At 52.3% G+C, this 7,825-nt stretch overlaps 1 non-coding gene across 1 annotated transcript; it reads left to right on the top strand.

The window, feature by feature from the left end:
• TRNAT-CGU lies at positions 1,101 to 1,172 on the top strand. Its single transcript has one exon. It is a non-coding gene; the product is annotated as a tRNA-Thr (tRNA).

The following is a 7,825-nucleotide window of genomic DNA, read 5'->3' as shown; positions in this document are numbered from 1 at the left end:
AACACTCATATCTCCATCCTCAGCTTTTTTTTTTTTTCCTCTTTCACACAATAGAAACTAAACATTAAAGTCCCTTTGGTTCCTTAACTCCAGTCTCCCCCTCTCTATTTTTCTAATGTTTTTAATTTTTACTCGGTATCTTTCCCTTTGCGTTAACAAACGTACGCCTTGTTCTACATCTGAAAATCACACGTCCTTCTGTGCTGTTTCTATGCTGATTCCTTTGAATCTGGATCATTCCTTTCAGGCAACCAGACACCTCCATTCAGGTCATTCTAGCACTGTCCCCAGGAACATCCCTGGGGCATCTCCATGTGCGCCTACATCTGCCCTCCTGGGCCAGGCCACCGGGTCTAAACAGATGTTTACTCCGAGTTTCCAGCAGGAGGCCCGTGCCGGGGGAGTGAAGGGCGAGAGCAACCGAAGGTGGTTTTGCTTAGTGACCGGCCCCTCGGGGTCAGGGAGGCTCGCTCACCTCCCTTCGTCCCTGCAGCCCGGCCCCCGTCCCTCGCGGCTCCCTGAATCTTCCTCCGGGGACTAGTCTCGTCCGTGCCTACACCGCCCTTCTAGCCCACTCCGTTCCCGGTGCACTCGGTCTGGGCTCCCGCGCGCTGACCCCAGTATCTTGCTGATGGGGTGGAAATGACCCGGCCAAGGTCACACGGCGGCGCGCGGAGCCGGCTGAGACGCCAGCGCGGACGCCCTGCCCTGGCTCGCCGGCCACCGCCGCCGTCCCCGCTTCGGCTCCGTAGCAGGCGTCAGTCTCGGTTTCTCTCCGCCCGCCGCCGCCGCCTCTGCCTCTTTCGAATCCCCCGCGGGCCTTTCCGCAGGCGCCGCGCCCCTGCGGGCGCCGGAGGCGGGGCGGAGCCGGGCTGGCTGGCGCTGCGGGTTCGCAGCCTACCGCGGGCAGAACAGGGGGCCGGGGGCGCCCGGCCTCCGCCCTCAGCGCGCCCCAGGAGCTGGGAGAGCCGGGTCCGGGCCCGCGGATCTGCAGGGCCGGGCGGCGGGGCCGGGGGCGGAGCTGGGGGCGAGGCACCGCCCCTCCCGCGCCTGCGCCGCCTCCCCTCCACTGAGAGCTTCCACCGCTCCCTCGGCTGTCAGGCGCGGTGGCCAAGTGGTAAGGCGTCGGTCTCGTAAACCGAAGATCGCGGGTTCGAACCCCGTCCGTGCCTGCCCTTTGAGGGTTTGGGTTTGGTCGTGGGAGCTTTAGCGTCCCATGTGTGCTGCCCACTTCCTCCATAACGTGGCGTTTTTTTGTTTTTACTTTTCATGTCTGTTCTGGCTTCCTCGAGTCCCACCCTTCCCCCTGCATCCCTAGGCTCCGCGGTCACCAGCGCAGGCCGGGCCAGTTCGCGCGGCTCGCGAGCCCCGGCTGGGGCGCGCTTCGCCCCCCGCCCTGCGCCTTCTCTTCCCCGGAGCCCCATCACCCCGCCGCAGTGCGCAGGGCGAGGCTGGCCTGAGATTCCTGGGTTACCCGTGGGGACACTAAAGCCCGCACTAGGCGCTGGTGTCGCCCGCGATAGATGGGGTGCGGGCATAGGTCCGGTCTCGCTGGTTTTGCGCCGCCTGAAGGGTGGGAGAACTTTCCAGAACGGGGGTTTGCGTTTATGGATTGGTGTTTTCTGGTTTGGGCTTGAAAGCTGAATTCTCCATACAGTGCTCGCTGTCTCTTTTCTTGTCCACGAAACCACCCGGATCGTTCAGCTGGAGGGCGCCTTTTCCCTTTCCCAGCCCTTGGGAAACTGATCCTTGAAGTCTGGCGCCTGCCTGTGTGATCCCTTGAATCTGGCCCGTAGCCAGTGATGACACTCCCCGAGTCATTTCTAGGATCAACAACCCAATTAATATGACATTAGTGCGTCTCATGGGAGAAGGCAATGGCACCCCACTCCAGTACTCATGGACGGAGGAGCCTGGTGGGCTGCAGTCCATGAGGTCGCTAGGAGTCAGACCCGACTGAGTGACTTCACTTTCACTTTTCACTTTCATGACTGGAGAAGGGAAATGGCAACCCACTCCAGTGTCCTTGCCTGGAGAATCCCGGGGACGGGGAGCCTGGTGGGTTGCCGTCTATGGGGTCGCACAGAGTCGGACCTGACTGAAGCGACTTAGCAGCAGCAGTGCGTCTCATTCCTGATACGCTCCCTCTTCAGTTGTGACCCATAGAACTGGAAATATTGGGTGAGCCCAAAAGCTCGTCCTAGTTTTTTCAATAACGTCTTATGGAAAAACTCGAACCTTTTGGGCTAACCCAATTCTACTCCAGGTGTAGTCTTATTAAGGGAACTTCACCTCCCTCATTCTGCATCTCATACTTCTGTTGATGTGACCGCAGAACACAACTTTCTGCTGGTCCCACTGCACAGCTGACTACGTGGAGCGTCAGGTGGATTGGAAGTCAGCAGAGTCTATCTAGGGCAGTGTCTAGGGCTCAGGCAGCATGGAAATAAATATACTGATCTTTCCCTCTAAGATTCCAATAAACAGAAGAGTTGTGCTTGGTGCTTTAAAAAAAAAAAAAACAAGTTTTCTTTTTTTTTGTTAGCTTATTTCTTTACCGGCTGCCCTGTGTCTTTGTTGTTGAGTGCAGGCTTTCTCTGGTTGTGGCGAGCATGGGCTACTGTCTGCTTGCAGTGCACAGGCTTCTCGTTGCAATGGCTTTGCTTGTGAAGCATGCGCTCCAGGCGTGCAGGCTCAGTAGCTGCAGCACACGGGTTCAGTAGTTGTGGCTCACAGCCCTAGTTGCCCCGCGGCAGGTGGGATCTTCCTGGAACAGGGATGTCTCCTGCACTGCAAGGTGGATTCTTAACCAGTGGACCACAGAGAAGCCCCTGCGCTTGGTTTTTGAATGGAATGCTGAGTGTCATCATGGAATTGTGACTAAGTGCAAATCGATTTTCCAGACATTCAGACTCCAGTCATTATGAGATACAAAGGGGAAAGGTCCTGGATTCCTGGTTGCGGCCTTGAATACTGTCCCTCAGCTTGGATTCCTGATGAGAAGGAACTTGGAGGCTGGACACTGGGTTTCCTGCTGTTGCTGGAACAGAGAATTCCACCCCAACAGAGCGGGGTGGAGGGGTGGATGAGTCAAGCCAAAGTCAATAAAAGAGTGTCAAGGTGCAGAAGAGGTCAGCATACAGATGTTGGGGGAAACATGGGGGAACCCAGAGGTAACAAGCCAGAGGCAGGGGTCAAATACGTATCCCGTCAATGTTGGTGAGAGGAGGTGGAGGAGGAGAGACATGTCCAATACAAGCACCAGGGTGAGCCAAGAGGCCTGGCAGTTACCTTGTAGGCCCACAGGTCCCTACACTCACCTCCATGCTTGAAGGGAGGGCAGAAGCAGAATGGGACACTTGTATTGAGTTTATTGCCGTGTGTGAAAGTGTTACTCGCTTAGTCCTGTCCGACTCTTTGGGGACCCCATGGACTGTGGCCCACCAAGCTCCTCTGTCCATGGGATTCTCCAGGCAAGAATAGTGGAGTGGGTTGCCATGTCCTTCTACAGGTGATCTTCCTGACCCAGGGATCAAATGTTGGAGGCAGATTCTTTACCATCTGAGCCACCAGGGAAGCCTGGTATCTATTGCTTGACCCCTGTTAAATCACTTATATACCCTGGACTTCAACTTTCTTGGTTGCAAAATTCGAGAGTTGAAAGAGGTGTTTTCTAAGCGGCTTGAAATTCTAAGTTTCTCAGAGCCTGGCCTTTGGAGAAGCAAGGTAGGGGGAGGGGGAGGACAGGAAGAGGCCTTCAGGGGCCCCACCCCACCCTCTCTCTCTCTCATGGCTGCCAAAGTAGTAAATTTCACAGTAGGGCTTGGACATGATGCCCTCGTGATGAGACGATACAGCCCTGGCTCCTCCATCCAGAGTAACAGCCAGTCCTCCCTGATGGGCAGGACCAGAGCTGCAAATCTCCCCCCAACCCCTCCCCCATTAGTTTCCCCTTGCTCAGACCTCCCCGAAGTGGCTCCCCCGCAAGATCTAGGAAAAACACAGGGCCTCTGAGACTACACTTGAAGAGCCACGTAGGCAGGCACAGCCATTTGTGGGCGGCTGAAACCTCCAAGATATTTTTAAAAATATCAGCTACTTTAGGTCAGGCCGATTCTTTCCTGCAAGCGAATATTATTTAACTTAAAAGCAGAATTTGGCAAGTAGATATATTTTGCCTCGTGCTGTCAGTTTTAGTCCAATATTCCAGCCTGGAGATATCTATTTTTAAATCTTTATTGTACAATAAATCACAGTTTTAGAAACCACACAAATCAAGTGAATGCCTTAATGAGTTATAAGAAGAACACCACCCAGGTCAGAGAACTCAGACACTCAGAAAACTCCTTCGTGTGCCCTCCCCCCAGTCACAACCCCCCGACGGCCAGAAGCAACCATACTCCCTACTTTTATAGTAATCACTTTCTTGCCTTTTAACTTATCACTTCATTGTGCGTCTTTATATCCTTACAACCTGGAGTTGAACTTTGTGCATTAAAAAAATTTTTTTAAGCTTTTAAGCTTTTTTTCCCCTCCAATCACTAGAATTCGCTTCCTTCCCTTTGATTTCCTTGCAGTGTGTCTGTTGAGGAATCCGGCCCATTTGACCTGGAGAGTTTCCCATAGTCTAGACTTTGCTGACTGCAGACTGTTAGTGCAGTTCAAGTTCTTCTGTCCTTGGTATTGCCTGCAAATTAGTGGCTAGATCTAGTCACTGGTTCAGAGTCAAATTCCATCCCTTTGGCAAGATTCAGGTATCACAGCCTCTGAGAAATCTCTGATTCCCCCAGAGAATGACTCACAGCTTATTGTATGGGAGACCTCTGTGTGTTTCACAGCATAGCCGGGAGGCCCCTCAGGACTGGGACTGTGTCTCACTGGTGTCTGTGTTTCCAGCACCTGGGATAGAGAAAAGAGCCTTCTTACAAGAGAGGACCCTGCTTGAAGGGTTGGGGAGGTCTTCCTGTGCAGGAAGTGATGATGTGGCTGGGCTTTGGAGGTTGAACAGGAATTTGCCAGAGCACCACAAACAATCCTAGCTACTTCTACCCTCATTCAATCATCAGTTCAGTTCAGTCGCTCAGTCGTGTCCGACTCTTTGCGACCCCATGAATCGCATCATGCCAGGCCTCCCTGTCCATCACCAACTCCCGGAGTTCACTCAGACTTGCGTCCATCGAGTCAGTGATGCCATCCAGCCATCTCATCCTCTGTCATCCCCTTCTCCTCCTGTCCCCAATCCCTCCCAGCATCAGAGTCTTTTCCAATAAGTCAACTCTTCGCATGAGGTGGCCAAAGTACTGGAGTTTCAGCTTCAGCATCAGCAATCATCACTGACACTCAAATATAATCTAGGTTGCATCTAAACAGGGAGAGGTGCTTTTCTCCCACTTAGCCCCTCATCCCACCACTGACCTTGCGCATAAAATGGAATTTCAAATTAAGAAGCCAATATTCCTGTTGATAATTTTATAAGCAAATACTAAAGGTACAATCCCATCCTTTGGGACAGAAGTTGCCATCTTGGAATCATGGACTGACAGGAATGAAAGCAATCTCCCAAACCTCTCAGATAGCCACAGAGACAGGCAAAGAGAAGGGAAATGATTTGTCCAGAAAGCACTACCTTCATCACATAGGTTAAGCTTTTCTGCAGGATGGGCCAAATCTGCTGGGAAAAATCATCTTTGATGATAACCTGACATGTACCCAGGAGATGGCTCATCTCTTTGCCAGCCTGTGGGCCAAGCCGGTCCTTTTCTCTCTTGTAATATTCACCCTTGATCAGCAGAAAAAGCACATAGTGAACAAAATCATTAGGCTTGACTCCAATATCAGGCTGCAGAGGCAGGGAAGGGACACAGAAATTCCCTGTCAACAGTTGGATTCCCCAGAAGACAAGCTCCTAGATCTTTTTTTTTTTAGTGTTGTTTTATAAATATTATTTTTGTGTTTATTTTTGGCTGCACTGGAGCTTCATTGCTGTGTGCAAGCTGTCTAGTTGCAGAAAGCAGGAGCTACTCTAGTTGCAGAGAGTGGGCCTCTCATTTTGCCGGCTTCTCTCATTGCAGAGCACAGGTTCTAGGCGTGCGCTCAGTAGTTGCGACTGGCAGGCTCTGAAATGTGGGCTCAGGAGTTGTGGTGCACGGGCTTAGTTGCTCCATGGCATGGAATCTTCCCAGAGCAGGGATAGAACTCATATCCTCTGCACTGGCAGGTGGATTCTTATCCACTCGATCACCAGGGCAGTCTAAGCTCTGTCTGACTGGTGGCGGGAAATTGAACACAGCACAACCCTGCCTATGCACAACCGTGACATTGGATAGGCTGGATGGCCCAGAGGAGGACGTTTGAGGGAAAAGAACTCCTGCAGAGTGACCTTGGGTAAATCATTTCATCTCCCCAAGCCCAGTTTCTGCATCCATAAATCAGAGTTCTTATTCCTGCCCTGGCACGTCACAGGGCTTTATGCCCTCCTAGAGAGATGGCACATATTCATTACTAGCAGAGAATCAGGACTGGAACATGGGGTTAATATTAAATACCTTGCATGGTTTGGGCCTTGGAGGCCACAGTGAATGTGGCCCTCTTGCCCTGGGAGGAATGCAGTCACCCTCCGAGAGGAAATGGGTGAAATCAGAAGGTGCTAGAGTGTGGCTGTGTCTCTGTGTGTGTCCAGAGCGGGCCTTGGATGGGGGAGGGTTTGGGGCAGCCAAACCCATCCAGCAATGGCAAAACAGTTCTCAGGATAGTGTGTGCAGGACTGAAAGGCGTTCAGCACATCTTTGCTGAGAGTGGCTTATGTGGACAGGGGAACAGTGGTGGTATATGAAAGAGGGGAAGCGTCCTACCCCTGCGGAGCTCGCATCCTGGGAGTCGGAGGCAAAATCAGCAACGGGGACGGGACGTATGCAAATGAGGAAACAAGCCGGCGCGTTCGAGGGGAGGAGGGGTATGGAAGGAGAGAAAGGCTGAGTTGGGGATAAAAAGTGATGGAAAGGGGGCTGCGGCTTCAAACAGAGCAGCAGGGAGAGGCCTAGGGAAGAATCTAGAGGGAGGGAAGCCTGAGAATAAGGCCAGCGGCCCCCGATCTATGGGATTTTTACCCCTAGGCAGGTTGATCCCTCCCAGCCACGGGGGATGGGTGTGTAGGGCAAGGTGGCAGAGACAACCCTCTATGTCACACCCGCACTCCCACCCTCATCTCGGGGGGCTCTGAGGTTAGCTTGTTTAGGAGCCGGACTCCAGTAGGTGTGTGGATGGTGAGGGTGGGGGAAATGGGAGGAGCCGCAGGGCAGACTTGGAGCGAGGGTCAGAGCAGAGGTGTGTGAACTCGGCGCTTCTGAGGTACTTTCCTGGGAGATGCTGGTGGGGAGTACGGTAGACCGGGGTGGAAAGGGGCTGCTCTCCATCTGCACTTACTGGCCGACTGACCCTGGCAAGTAATTTCACCTGTAAAATGTGGGCAATAATAATACCTCTGACCTAGAGTCATTGGGAGAGTGTACCGAGAAGCTCTTAGCACGGGGTCTTGGCACTGAAAAATTTCTTACCAACTGAGAGCTGCAATCATTATCATCATGGCCTGTTCTCTAAGGCAGGCTTTTTCAAACTGTAGGAGGTAACCCATGAGTGGATCATGAAGTAAACTGAATAGCTTGCAAGCAGCTGGGGTTTTTTTTTTGTTTGTTTTTTGTTTTTTTAACATGGAACAGAATGGATTAACATCAAGTAATTTGAGTGCATAAGAATGGTTTTATAAAACATTTTATAAACATATATATATTCCCTCCCATGAGGCATGGCTGAACGTTTGAAAGCCACG

The sequence above is a fragment of the Capra hircus genome, chromosome 19 (genome assembly GCF_001704415.2).
Source record: "Capra hircus breed San Clemente chromosome 19, ASM170441v1, whole genome shotgun sequence".
Classification (NCBI taxonomy): Eukaryota; Metazoa; Chordata; class Mammalia; order Artiodactyla; family Bovidae; genus Capra; species Capra hircus.
Note: the sequence above shows the minus strand (reverse complement) of the source record. Positions and strands in the feature narration are given on the sequence as shown.